Below are 13,056 nucleotides of genomic sequence, written 5' to 3' on the forward strand. Positions count from 1 at the left end.
ACTTCAACAAGATAAATGAACTGATCAAGAAAGATCTTGTGAGAGGACTGCCAAAATCAGTGTTTGTTCCTGATGGTCTTTGTGACTCATGTCAGAAGGCTAAACAAAGAAAATCTTCGTTCAAGAGCAAGACTGAATCATCAATTCTTGAGCCTTATTATCTACTTCATGTTGATCTATTTGGTCCAGTGAATGTCATGTCTATTGCAAAGAAGAAATATGCGTTGGTCATAGTAGATGAGTTCACCAGATACACATGGGTGTATTTCTTGCACACAAAAAGTGAAACTGCATCTATCCTGATTGATCATGTCAAACATCTGGATAAATTGATCAAAGATTCTGTGAAAATTTTGAGGAGTGATAATGGCACTGAATTCAAGAATTTGATAATGGAAGAGTTCTGCAAAAATCATGGAATAAAGCAGGAATTTTCTGCTCCTGGAACTCCACAGCAAAATGGAGTTGTTGAAAGGAAGAATAGAACTCTAATTGAAGCTGCACGAACAATGCTTGAAGAAGCAAAGCTTCCAACCTATTTCTGGGCTGAAGCTGTGCAGACTGCTTGTTTTACTCAAAATGCAACACTCATTAACAAGCATGGAAAAACACCATATGAGATGGTGAAGAACAAGAAGCCAAATCTCAAATACTTTCATGTATTTGGATGTAAGTGTTTTGTTCTCAAGACTCATCCTGAACAGCTATCCAAGTTTGATCTAAAAGCTGATGAGGGAATCTTTGTAGGATATCCACTTTCTACAAAAGCCTTCAGAGTCTATAATTTGAGAACAAAAGTGGTCATGGAATCTATCAATGTCTCTTTTGATGACAAGAAGATCACTGGACTTGAAGATTGCATTGATCATGATAAGCTGAGATTTGAAAATGAAGATTCATATTCTGATATCTCAAGTCCTGACAGTCTAAGTCCTGATACTGTAAATTCTGATGGATTAAACTCTGATGTTATTGAAACTGTGGTGATTACGTCAAAGGAAGATGCACCAATGCAGGGGGAGCATACTCAAGATATTATCACATCTCAAGAAGCATCAGAACATACATCTGGCTCTTCAAATTCTGATTCGTCAAGTTCTGATAAGCCAAGTACTGACAGTGCTGAAAATCTAAATACTGAAGGATCCAACTCAGAGAGCATAGTTTCAGGGGGAGCATCAGAAAATGAAACCGAAGACAGCATGAATCATGGGGGAGCATCCAGTTCTAGAGAAAATCTTCCATCTGCAAGGAAGTGGACAAAATCACATACACCTGATTTAATAATTGGAAATCCTGAGGCAGGTGTCAGAACTAGAACAGGTACTTCGAATGAATGTCTTTACAATTCTTTTCTCTCTCAGTCTGAGCCAAAGAAAGTGGAAGAAGCTCTTCAAGATGCTGATTGGGTGCAAGCAATGCAGGAAGAGTTGAATGAATTTGAAAGAAACAAAGTCTGGACCTTAGTGCCAAGACCCAAGAATAGATCGGTTGTTGGTACAAAGTGGGTATTCAGAAACAAAACTGACAGTGATGGCATAATTGTAAGGAACAAGGCAAGGCTGGTTGCAAAAGGATATTCTCAACAGGAGGGAATTGACTATGATGAAACATTTGCTCCAGTTGCTAGGTTAGAAGCCATAAGGATATTCATGGCTTATGCTGCTCACAAAAAGTTTACTGTCTTTCAAATGGATGTGAAAAGTGCTTTTCTCAATGGAGAATTGGAAGAGGAAGTATATGTTGAACAACCTCCAGGCTTTGTAGATTCCAAACATCCAGATTATGTCTACAGGCTTGATAAAGCACTTTATGGACTTAAGCAAGCTCCTAGAGCATGGTATGAGACTTTAGCTCAGTTTCTTCTGGAAAGTGGATTCAACAGAGGAACTATTGACAAAACATTGTTCTATCTCAACCATGGCAAGGACTTACTTCTGATCCAGATTTATGTTGATGATATTATTTTTGGGTCTCCAAATGACAAACTTTGCAAAAAGTTTGCCAACCTAATGCAGTCAAGATATCAGATGAGTATGATGGGAGAACTTAGTTATTTTCTGGGCCTTCAAGTCAAGCAGAGTGAAAAAGGAACTTTTATTTGTCAATCTAAGTACACCAGAAACTTGCTGAAGAAATTTGGAATGCAAGACTGTTCAAGTGCATCCACTCCCATGGCCACTGCAACAAAACTGGATAAGGATACTGGTAATTCAGTAGATATTACTGATTACAGAGGTATGATTGGCTCACTTCTCTATCTAACTGCTAGTAGACCAGATATCATGTTTGCTACCTGTCTTTGTGCAAGATTTCAAGCAGATCCAAGAGAACCTCACTTAACAGCTGTAAAAAGAATCTTTAAATATCTTAAAGGAACAGCTGATCTAGGATTATGGTATCCTAGAGAATCAGATTTTAAATTAATAGGTTACTCAGATGCAGATTTTGCAGGTTGTAAAATTGACAGGAAAAGCACAAGTGGTAGCTGCCAATTTCTTGGAGGCAGGTTGGTTTCTTGGTATAGCAAGAAACAAAAGTCAATTTCCACATCAACTGCAGAAGCAGAGTATATTGCTGCAGGAAGCTGCTGTGCACAGATTCTCTGGATGAAGAATCAGTTACTAGATTATGGGTTAACGTATTTCAAAATCCCTATTTACTGTGATAATCAAAGTGCTATTGCTATGACAGGTAATCCAGTTCAACACTCTATGACAAAGCACATCAGCATCAGGTACCATTTCATCAGGGAACATGTGGATGAAGGTACAGTGGAATTGCATTTTGTTCCCACAATCAACAAGTAGCAGATATCTTCACAAAACCACTGTGTGAAGCTACCTTTTCAAAATTGGTAAATGAACTTGGAATGATTTCAGGTTCTTTCTCTAAATCTGCTTAAACTTGTTCTATGTTATCAGACTTTATGATCAGTATTTACAGAATTAATCTCTTTGTATATTCTGTGCATTAATTGATAAATGTCTTTAAGTACTGACTGTTGTCTGATATATGTTTCTAAACTCTGATAAGTGATATGTCTGTTTCAGTAACTATTCTATCCTATGAGGATAACTGTGCTAGATACTGACCTACTAGTCTTCAATAAACAAATGATCCCATAAAAGAAGTAATTATTTCTGTGGAAATCTTATGACACAAGCAAATTCTGATAACTGAGCTTAGTTAAGTTTACTTTGTATATCTTATTACTAAGTCCCAAATTAGAATAATGCTACTCATCTGTTTAAGTTCTGATTCTAGTAAAACTGCTGAATGTACTAAGTGCTGATAAACCTCACTTATCAAAAGAAAAAGAAAAGAATCAAAGAATAATATCAGGTACTCCTTTGAGATCTAGAGTAAAAATGTGAAAGGGACGACCCAAGTGCATTGCTGGTATTAAGTAAATATGCATTAGAAAAGCAAATATTTTCTTGGTGACTTTTCACACTCTATGATTACTGGAGAAATACTCTGATAATAGCATAAATTCTGATAAACAGTCGTGACTCACTTACACTGAGAAGCCTCTGTAAAATAGAATTTCAAAAGATGCATAAAATTAGCACAAAAACAGTTGAGGTGGACTCATGCATGAACTCATTTATCAGTAGGTTTCAGGATAATGACAGTTCTTTAGCAAAATTTTAATTATGACTTATTTCTAAGATGTACTGAAGTAGATCAGACTTTACTCTTTGTCTGTTATTTAGCTTAATGCACACACACATCACTCCATATGAATGATGAAATTTCTGTGGTGGTCTATGTTATTTTAGATAAACAGTCATTGTGTCACTTCTGCACAAATTCTGAGGACAAGTTCTAGTTACACGTTCTGATGATTAAGTTCTGACGTTCATAACTAAGAACTTGTATGAGTAATTACTAAGATAGATATTCCTTGTTCGAGTTAAGACATTATGTTCTGATGACTGTTAAGTTCTGGTATAGGTCTAAGTTCTGATTTTTCAGTCTAACCCTTTACTTGACTTATCTGTGAGTAAAATTTGGTAACAGTCTCAGATTAATTTCGAAATGTTGAAGTGGAAGATTAATAGTCTATGGTTAAAACATAATGGCACTCGTCCTTGAACAGTTCACTCTTGTTATATGTGCCCATTCCTTTTCCAATGACTGTTATTATTTTTCAAGGTCTAGGGAGACGAGGTAGAATTAATTCTACCTGTCAGCATTAAATATCTTTGTGTCTCTTGGCATTCTCTTGCCTATATATGCAACCACTTTACATCAGTCTTTCCATCACATTCTTCTCACACACTTATCCTCCTTCTTCTGTCAAAAACACAATGGTTCGATACAACATGTTTTTGAACACACAAACCTTCACAATGGAGCTCAGTTGTGCCGAGTGGCAGCAGGAGTGGCATATAACAGCCATTCCTGAGGAGATCTGGGACTCTGTCCCACAGGAGGTGCTGGCTCACCTTCTATTCTTCGAGATGGATTATCATCGCCATCTGGAGCGCCTGGAGGAGGAAAGGCGGGAAGCTATCCGTCAGCAAGAGCGAATCATTCGACTCGCTATCTTGTTTGTCGAAGATAGGAAGAGGAGGATGACTTAATCTCGTCTTCTTCCTGTTCTTCTTCATCCTCAGCTTTGTCAGGCTTCTTAGCTAGGACTAAAGCTGTTGACGTTAGGATTAGAAGCTTAGGGAAAATCTTGTATTGATGTAATTTCTATTTCATATATGTATTGACTTGATATATTAATGAAAACTGTTTTTACTTCAAGATTTTGTCTCTGAGTTATTTTATCTGTGTTGTTAAATCCTGCTTGATATTCTGATGACCATTTAAATTTTGTCTTTATTTAAGTTCTGATTCTTTGTCAGCACTTATTCATCGAAATTATCTAGGTCATTTTTAACATGATTCATTTTCAGAATATTAATGTTGCAGTGAAAAATAATTCAATCAGTGCTAACGGTTTTAATTTTGAATTAAAACTGTGTCTCTTGATAACTGAAATGGTTTTTCCTTGAAACAAGGCAACTGGGTAAGTAATCATTCCTGTTTTCTCGAGCCCAGTAACTATCCGTTATTACTGCATGTCTGACAGGTGTCCAACGGTAACATTTTTCTTCGAGTATAAGAACAACAGAGAGAAGATTTCTTTAATCTTTTACTTTCTTAATACTTTATCTCTCTTCTTACTCTTACTCTCTTTCTCATTCTTTCTCACGTTGGTTTTTTCATACAGACATTATCTCAAACACCTAACAGGCATACTTGAATTTCAATATTTTTTCACATGGCACCAAAGGATTTAATCATTGATGGAGCAAAGTTTGTTCCAAACAACTATGCTGCAATTCTTGATCATGCTGAAGCTCCATCTGAATTGCATTTTGTGCAAGATCTTCTTGCACATAGTGAGGTTGGGTACGCCTTAACTCAGCCTGAATTATTCTCAAGTCAACAAGTTCTGCGGTTCTGGAGGACTGGAGTTTATGATGATAGTGGTAAACGAGGAACTCCCAGTATTATCTTCCAAGTGGGTGATTCTTCCTATGTAGTCACTCCTGGTACAGTACGAAGAGCATTACATCTTCCAGAAGATTGTACTTTCTCTATACCAGAGGAATCAGAACTTCGGGGGTTAATGACTGATTTGGGATATGAAAAGAGTCTGACGAAACTTGGACAGTTGAAACGGGCTAATATCAGAAGAGAATGGAGTTTCTTCTTCGATTGCATCACCAAGGCTTTTGGCAACAAGTGTTCAAATTTTGATGCCATCCCAATTCTGAGTCAGCACATCGGGTATGCTATTATCCATCAAACTCATTTTGATTTTGCAACTGGAATAATTGGTTTTATTGGGGATAGGATGACAGAGGATCGAGATGTTGTTTATTTTGCTAGATTCTGTCAACTTATTTATACGTATTGTACTGCTGAACCCCAGTTAGTCAGCACTCAAACCCCACCTTTTAAGGTTGCAAAAAGGTACTTTAACGACCTGATAAATGCTGACACAAAGAAATCAATGGTGAGACAATTACAGATTCCTCAGTCTGTGAAACAGATTCTGGTAAATGCTGATCCAGCTACTTACAAATCTGTTTACTCAAATGTCAAACCAACTCACCATAACCAAAATCCATCAACCTCAGTCCCTACCTCTCATTCTACTCAACCTACCCTCAGAACTTATCTCAAATCCTATCTCTCCACTTCACAGAATGCTCAACCTTCTTCTTCAGCACCTACTGTGAAGCCTACATCCTCTAAGCCAAAGAGAACAAAGACTGTTCCTCAAACATCTCAGAAGAAGAGGAGGATTACTTTGAGAGATGCATCAGATTCTGAGGATCAGATTCCATCTTCAGAACCTATGATCGATGAAGCTGAGAAGGCAACTTCTCAGAAGGATTCTGCAATTGGGGGTTCTAGGCTTCTCAAGAGGCTTCGACGTATGACGGTTCCTGCAACTCCCAAGGAATCCAAATCAACAAGAAAGTACAAGAAACAGAGGGCACAGAGGCCAGTTTCAGATGATGAGGAGGAAGCAGCTAAGGAAGGGGATCAGGAATCTCTGATCTCACAAGACAAGGAATTTGCTCCAGTCACTTCTTCTCCATCAACTCCATCTAAGGAACCTGTATCTGACAAGGCTAATTCACCTTCTATATCTCTTGCTGATCCAGGCACAAGTGCTGAAATTGATATTCAGAACTTGGTTGTGCCTGAAATACTTTTCTTAGAAGCTCCAACAGCAAATAATCCTTCCACAACACCTGTTACTGATGCTGTTCAAACTCCTGAGTTATCACTAACACCTTCTCTGCATCAAGATGATGATCAGATTTTAGGTGAGCATCAGGATATGGTTGTTGATCAGAACTTAGTATCAGATCAGCAATTAGAGGATGTTGAAGCCTCCATTGCTACTCATACAGTTGTCTTATCAGAAGATACTGATTTTTTAAGTTCTGATGCTGCAAATGTTGGAGATACTGGTGAAGCTGCTACAACTGTAGATGCTGATGCAGCAGGTCCTTCAGGACATACTCCTCCACTGACTCTTCCTAAGTCTGAACTGCTAAAGGAGTTTGTTATCAGGGATACACCAGTACCTTGGAGTGAAACTCCTGCAGGTCAGGAGTGGACTAAGGAATGGAACTCAGTTTCATGTGTTCCAAATGCTTTACATCTTGCTGAGCACTTGACTAAAGCTAATGAAATGTTACATTCTGATGATTTTAAAATTCAGCTTAGAGTCACTGCATTGAGTACTAAACATCTACAAGGTCTTCATTCCAACACTCATGCAGAGCTACACAAGATTCAGGAGAACTTTATTAAACAGGAACAAGTTTGGAAACTTGATAAGAAAAAGTTCTTCCAACCTACCATTGACAGGGTTGCTTATATTGAGAAAACTCAAGAGAAGCAACAAGCTCAGATTGATCAAATTCTGACAAATCAAGCTTCTCAGCAATCGCAACTTACTGAAATCCAGACCTCAGTGGAACTACTTATCTCTCTTTTATTACCTGCTGATGCCAAAAAGGGGGAGAAGGTAATTAAGTCCAAATGCAAAACCAACAAGTCACTGCAAGGAAAGGATGATGGAAAAGATGACCAAGGAAACTCTGGAATGGGTAGTGGTCATAGTCAAGGTAGAAGGTTTACATCAAGACAAGCTAGTCATAGAACAAGTTCTGATACTGGGAAAAGAATAAGTTCTGCTGCTGGTAAAAGGATAAGTTCTGATGAACTTCTAGATCTTGATGAGGAAATGTCAAGACAGTTATTTCTTCAAGAAAATCCAGGGATGGACTTGGAAAGTTTAAAGAAAGAAGAAGCCAGACTTAAATCAGAGAAAGTCACATCTAAATCTGAAGCTTCTGGTAAAAAGTTACTTCCAAAACCTAAAGGCATTGTGATCAAAGAAAGGATACATACTGAAGAAACTTTGGCTAGATCACAACCACAGATAGATCCAAGATCCAAAGGTAAAGAAAAGGTTGGTGAACCTATCAAGCCTTATGTACCTCCTGAGGAAGAAGAAATTACTGATGGAAAAGATAATCTTGCTCTGACTTCAAGAAAAGTTCTTAAAACAACCTCTGACATGGCTCAAGTTGTTCAGAGTCAAGAAATTGTAAGTTCTGATATTCAGAAGAAGCAAGTAACCTCTGACAGTGCTCAAGTTAACTTGATATCAGAAAATAAATCTAAAACACTCCTACCAGGATTCACTAAAGCAAAACAGACTCAATCTTTGAAGACTACTTCAAGTGGTTTTGAAGCAAGAGTAGTTACTGGAAAGGAAGCTAGAGATAAAACTGGATTGGGAAGTGCTGATGAAAGAAGAGTACACAACACTACCGATGATCCAACTTCCTTGAGTGAACCAGGTATTGGAGCAACTCCTGAGAGATTGAATCAACTAGAATCTGTACAGATGGTTTACCATACCTACTTGAAAGAATACATCATGTTGTATTTCATGACAGATGGTAGGGTTTATCATATAAGACAAAATGCCATTCCGTTGAAGTATTTTGAAGAATTGGAGCATGTATTGTTCTTACTTCAAGTGGATGACAGAATAACAGAGACTGCTGCAAACTACTTAAAGGAACAGATTCAGAGACAGAAAAGACTTTATTCTGTTAAGTCTGACAGCAGATATGTTCCAAAGTACAGAAATCACAATGGTGATATTGTTGATATGAAGCCTAATACTGCACAGATCAGAACATATCTTGGTATTAAGGGGCTTGAATTCAATCTAGAGTCTAATAAAGCTTATGTCATAAGACTAGATCGGGAGTTGAGAAAAGCAAAGATTAATGATCTCAGAGCTGCAATATTTCAAACTGGTGAAGATACTGCAGAGCTTAAAGATGTCAAACGGAGAATGATTGATGAACTCAGATATGCTGAGAAATGTTTGTTGAAGAATTATCTCAGAACAACTCCTGACATCAGAGAGATCAGAAAATGATGAAGCCAAGTCGAAGATCTACAACTGCTTAAATTCTGATATTTATACAGATTGAAGTTGTTATCAGAAGTTGAATTGGTAAAAACTTTAAGGACTGTAAGTTGTAGTTATCTTGTCTATTTCTCATGCATTTGTACTTAATGTTTTTGACATCATCAAATATCTGTTAAACTTGTATATTTTGTTAATTTACAAGTTGGGGGAGATTGTTAGATATATTTGATAATGTCATGGCTAATATGTTTTATGTTTAGATTTCAGATCTTATTTGAACAGAACAAATCAGTACTTAACTGATCAGTACTTATACTGGAAGTCAGAACTTAAGGGATATCAGTACTTATGTTATCAGGAGATAGATATCAGAACTTAAGTGCTGAAGGACGATCAGATAAGGACAGTAGCTGATTAAAGTTAAGAAGATCAAGATAAACATAAGAAGAGATATGCATGAAGAAGGAATTCCGTGAAGAATGGAATACTTGGAATAGAAGATATCTGATTGATATATTTTAGGAAGCAGAATTATATTCCATATCAATTAGCGAATATCTTGTAACTGTGTAGTATATAAACACAGACATAGGGTTTACACTATAAGTGTTATCATTATCGAGAATATTATTTAATATAACTCTAGCAGCTCTCGTGATATTTTGTTCATCATTGAGAGATAACAGTTCCAGATTGTAACAGAGTTTATTGTTTAAATAAAGTTTGTTTTCTGTTACATAAGTTCTTGAAGTTTGATTTGATTGTAATAAACACTGTATTCACCCCCTCTACAGTGAAAGTGTGACCTAACAGACCTTATGTTGGTTCAGGTACCCTCACCATAGGAATGAAGTGTTCATGCTTGAGAATCTCAAGGTACAGTGGATGAGCCATCCTGATGAACAACATCATCTTTTTCTTCCATAGAGTGTAGTATCCGTTGTCAAAGGCAGGGATCTTAATATTGCTAAGCTTTTGTGCACTCATACTTTCAAGATCTACTCTGTTTAATTTCAGATTTTGCTCTTGTACCATTTGTTAGGTATGAAGTGCACACAGGGGTTGAATGTGTATTTCTTGATTTTTCTTGCTTAAAATCAAGTTATGTGTTTGGCTTACTTTTGAACTTAACAGTTAGGATAAATTACAGTGATAAATAACTAATTGTAAAAGACAGGAAATCAATTATCAAAACTCACTTGATTTTTATTCAAAATCAAATAGGTTGTGCTACAAATCCAAGTTCTTCAATATCAAAAAACTTGGCTACTTCTTGAGAGAATACAAGAAAATCTATGTTGTTTGGTTTCTACTGGAACTAAGGATCCGTGACATGTTTTATAGATTAACATGCACAGTTTAACGAAAAATTTGTACTAAAATAGACTAACATATTTTCTAAAGTCCTTTTGTCTATTTCTATTTTAAGTGCTACAAATCTGTATACAATCTTCCAGGTCTGTTACCCTCCTTTGTCCAGTTCATCTTGGCCCTTGATTTTGGACTCTTCAAACTGTATTTTTAGACTTTCCATTTTACTGAAAATTGGTTTGTTGATAGATAATATTGAATCTTCAGGATATATCATTCCGTAATTGAAGCTGTTATCGAGATCTTCAAAGTGTATAAAGACGTCTGTATCGCAATGTAGAATGGCTTGTCGATATCTCCACTTCTCTATTTGTGTTTTGACTTATCGATATCTCCACTTCTCTACATTTGTTTTAATTTTTTGATATCTCCACTTCTCTACATGTGTTTTGACTTGTCTATATCTCCACTTCTCTACATGCCAAACTGACTTATCGACATTTCGACTTCTCTACAGGCCAAATTGACTTTTCTACAAGTAAAGTGACTTCTCTACGAGTGAAGTGACTTCTCTACATGCCAAATTTACTTCTCGGTATACTTCTTGACACTTATTGATCTATAACTTCTTGGCATTTGACTTAGAATATTTTTCAATCTATAATATTATTCTTCACCAAGCCGTTTATCTTCATTCCGAGGCATGATCAGGCTTGATCTTCTTCCATAGATTTATTCCTAGCTTGTTGGATGTTTGCTGAAAAATACTCTAGTCTAGTCTATTCAATCATTTTTACAGACTCAAGAAATACCATTACAGATTACATTAAATTACAAGTCAACTAATTCTTAGGATTGCCAATATGACTTAGTCTTGTTATATTAAGGTACGTCTTGCATAACATATTGTTAGGAATATGTTGTGTACTTGATGATAAGTTAAACAAAACACTTAGTAAATTTAATTTAGTGATTTTGTAGCTTTCAACGGATGATCACTTCAACATCCGTTGAAAGGGTAGCTTATGTATTAATAAGTTTGGTAGCACATTTCTGCATATTGATATGCAAGATAGGTTGACTAACTGTAAATATTAGATACCTTGTAATCTTGTATAAATGAAATGGAGTTAACTACTATGAAGATAGTCTCAACGAATGTTCCACAAGGTTTCAACGGATGATCAACTAGAGCTTCAACGGATGTTCAACAAGACTCTCAACGGATGATCCAACAAGGTTTCAACGGATGATCTAACTGAGTTTCAACGGATGAACAAATTCAAAAGAGCAGTTGATAGTGACTTGACAGTCACATGCGTTGATTGTATGCAAATGGAATGTGGCAGCCTATTTACAGGTTTAGAGAACAAAGAAACATTTCCATTTCCATGCTAAACTGAAGATATTCAAAGATGCTGGATTGAGAAATGAAGAAGCATGAAATTAGACTAGAAATATTTTGTCTTATTTATTTGTCTCTTTATCATGTAACTTGGTGATATATAAACCAATGGTAGCAAGTAGAACAATTATCCAAGTCAGAAAGCAATTACCAGAGAAATGGAAAAGGCTACATCTGTAAAGAATTTCTCTAATCTTTGTAAGTTCAACTTGTTAGCAGTTGTGTGCAAATCTTGCATCACAGAGTTCTCATATTAATATATATCTCTGGTGGAAAAGTTTAATCCACCAGAAAGTTTTAAATACTTGTATTTGATTACTTTGTTTTTGATTTCTTCAATACTTTCATTCCGCACTTTAGCTAAATCAAACACTGCTATATATTCATAGTAGAACAATTCTTAAAATTGAAAAAGTAGCCAGAATTATATTCAACCCCCTTCTGTAATTCTTTGTTAGATTGTTTGGGAATAACACATATATCTTTTGATTGTTTTTAGTATGAAATAACAAACACAAACTACTTAAATTTAAATATGGAGTAATGTACTTTATAAATAAATGTAATAAAACGAACCTCTAAAAACTAACTGTCCCATACCATTCTCAGTTTATCCATAAATAAACGCTGCACTCTAAAATCATAAATCAAACAAATAATCAATATTAACTTAAAGGCCTAACAATTTAAATAAAGACAAAACTCTAGTAACATGCAAAATAAAGTTTGAAACTCAAGTGTTGATAAAAAACCTAACGTACTATTTGTTCTTTCTTTTTAAAATCAAATGATTGGCACTATATATGATATAAAAAAATATAGTTCTTTTTTATTTTTGTACTCGTCTTTTACTAATGTAGGTCAAATTTACTAGTACCGTTATCAACATATTGAGCATGTATTGTGCCGTACTTTATTATAATATCTCTTTTGACTATATTCAAAATAAATTAACAAAATTACTTAAATTTAAATATGGAATAACGTAAAATTTTCCTTATTAGTAGCCCCTCCCTCCTCCCCTCTCCTTGGGTTTGTTCTTTCTCAAATTAATTGATGTGTTCCAGTGATTTTCTCCGGTGGAAAGCTCCAATCCCTTCATTTTCTTTTGTTCTTGTATTTTGTGTCTTAAACGATCATAAAACAAATCATCTAATTATTTTTAGTATTTTATTTATTTTACAACCTGGTTGTATCGATAGTTGGGGGTTTGTCCCGGCTGTATTATGTTTAAATTAATGAAAACTGCTTTTTATTTGTCAAAAAAACGAATAACGTACTTAATAATCAAATACTCAAATAGTATAAATGAATATCTAAGTCTTGTAGCATCCATAATTATAATTCATTAAACAAA

Source organism: Apium graveolens, chromosome 7 (assembly GCF_009905375.1).
Source record: "Apium graveolens cultivar Ventura chromosome 7, ASM990537v1, whole genome shotgun sequence".
Taxonomy (NCBI): Eukaryota; Viridiplantae; Streptophyta; class Magnoliopsida; order Apiales; family Apiaceae; genus Apium; species Apium graveolens.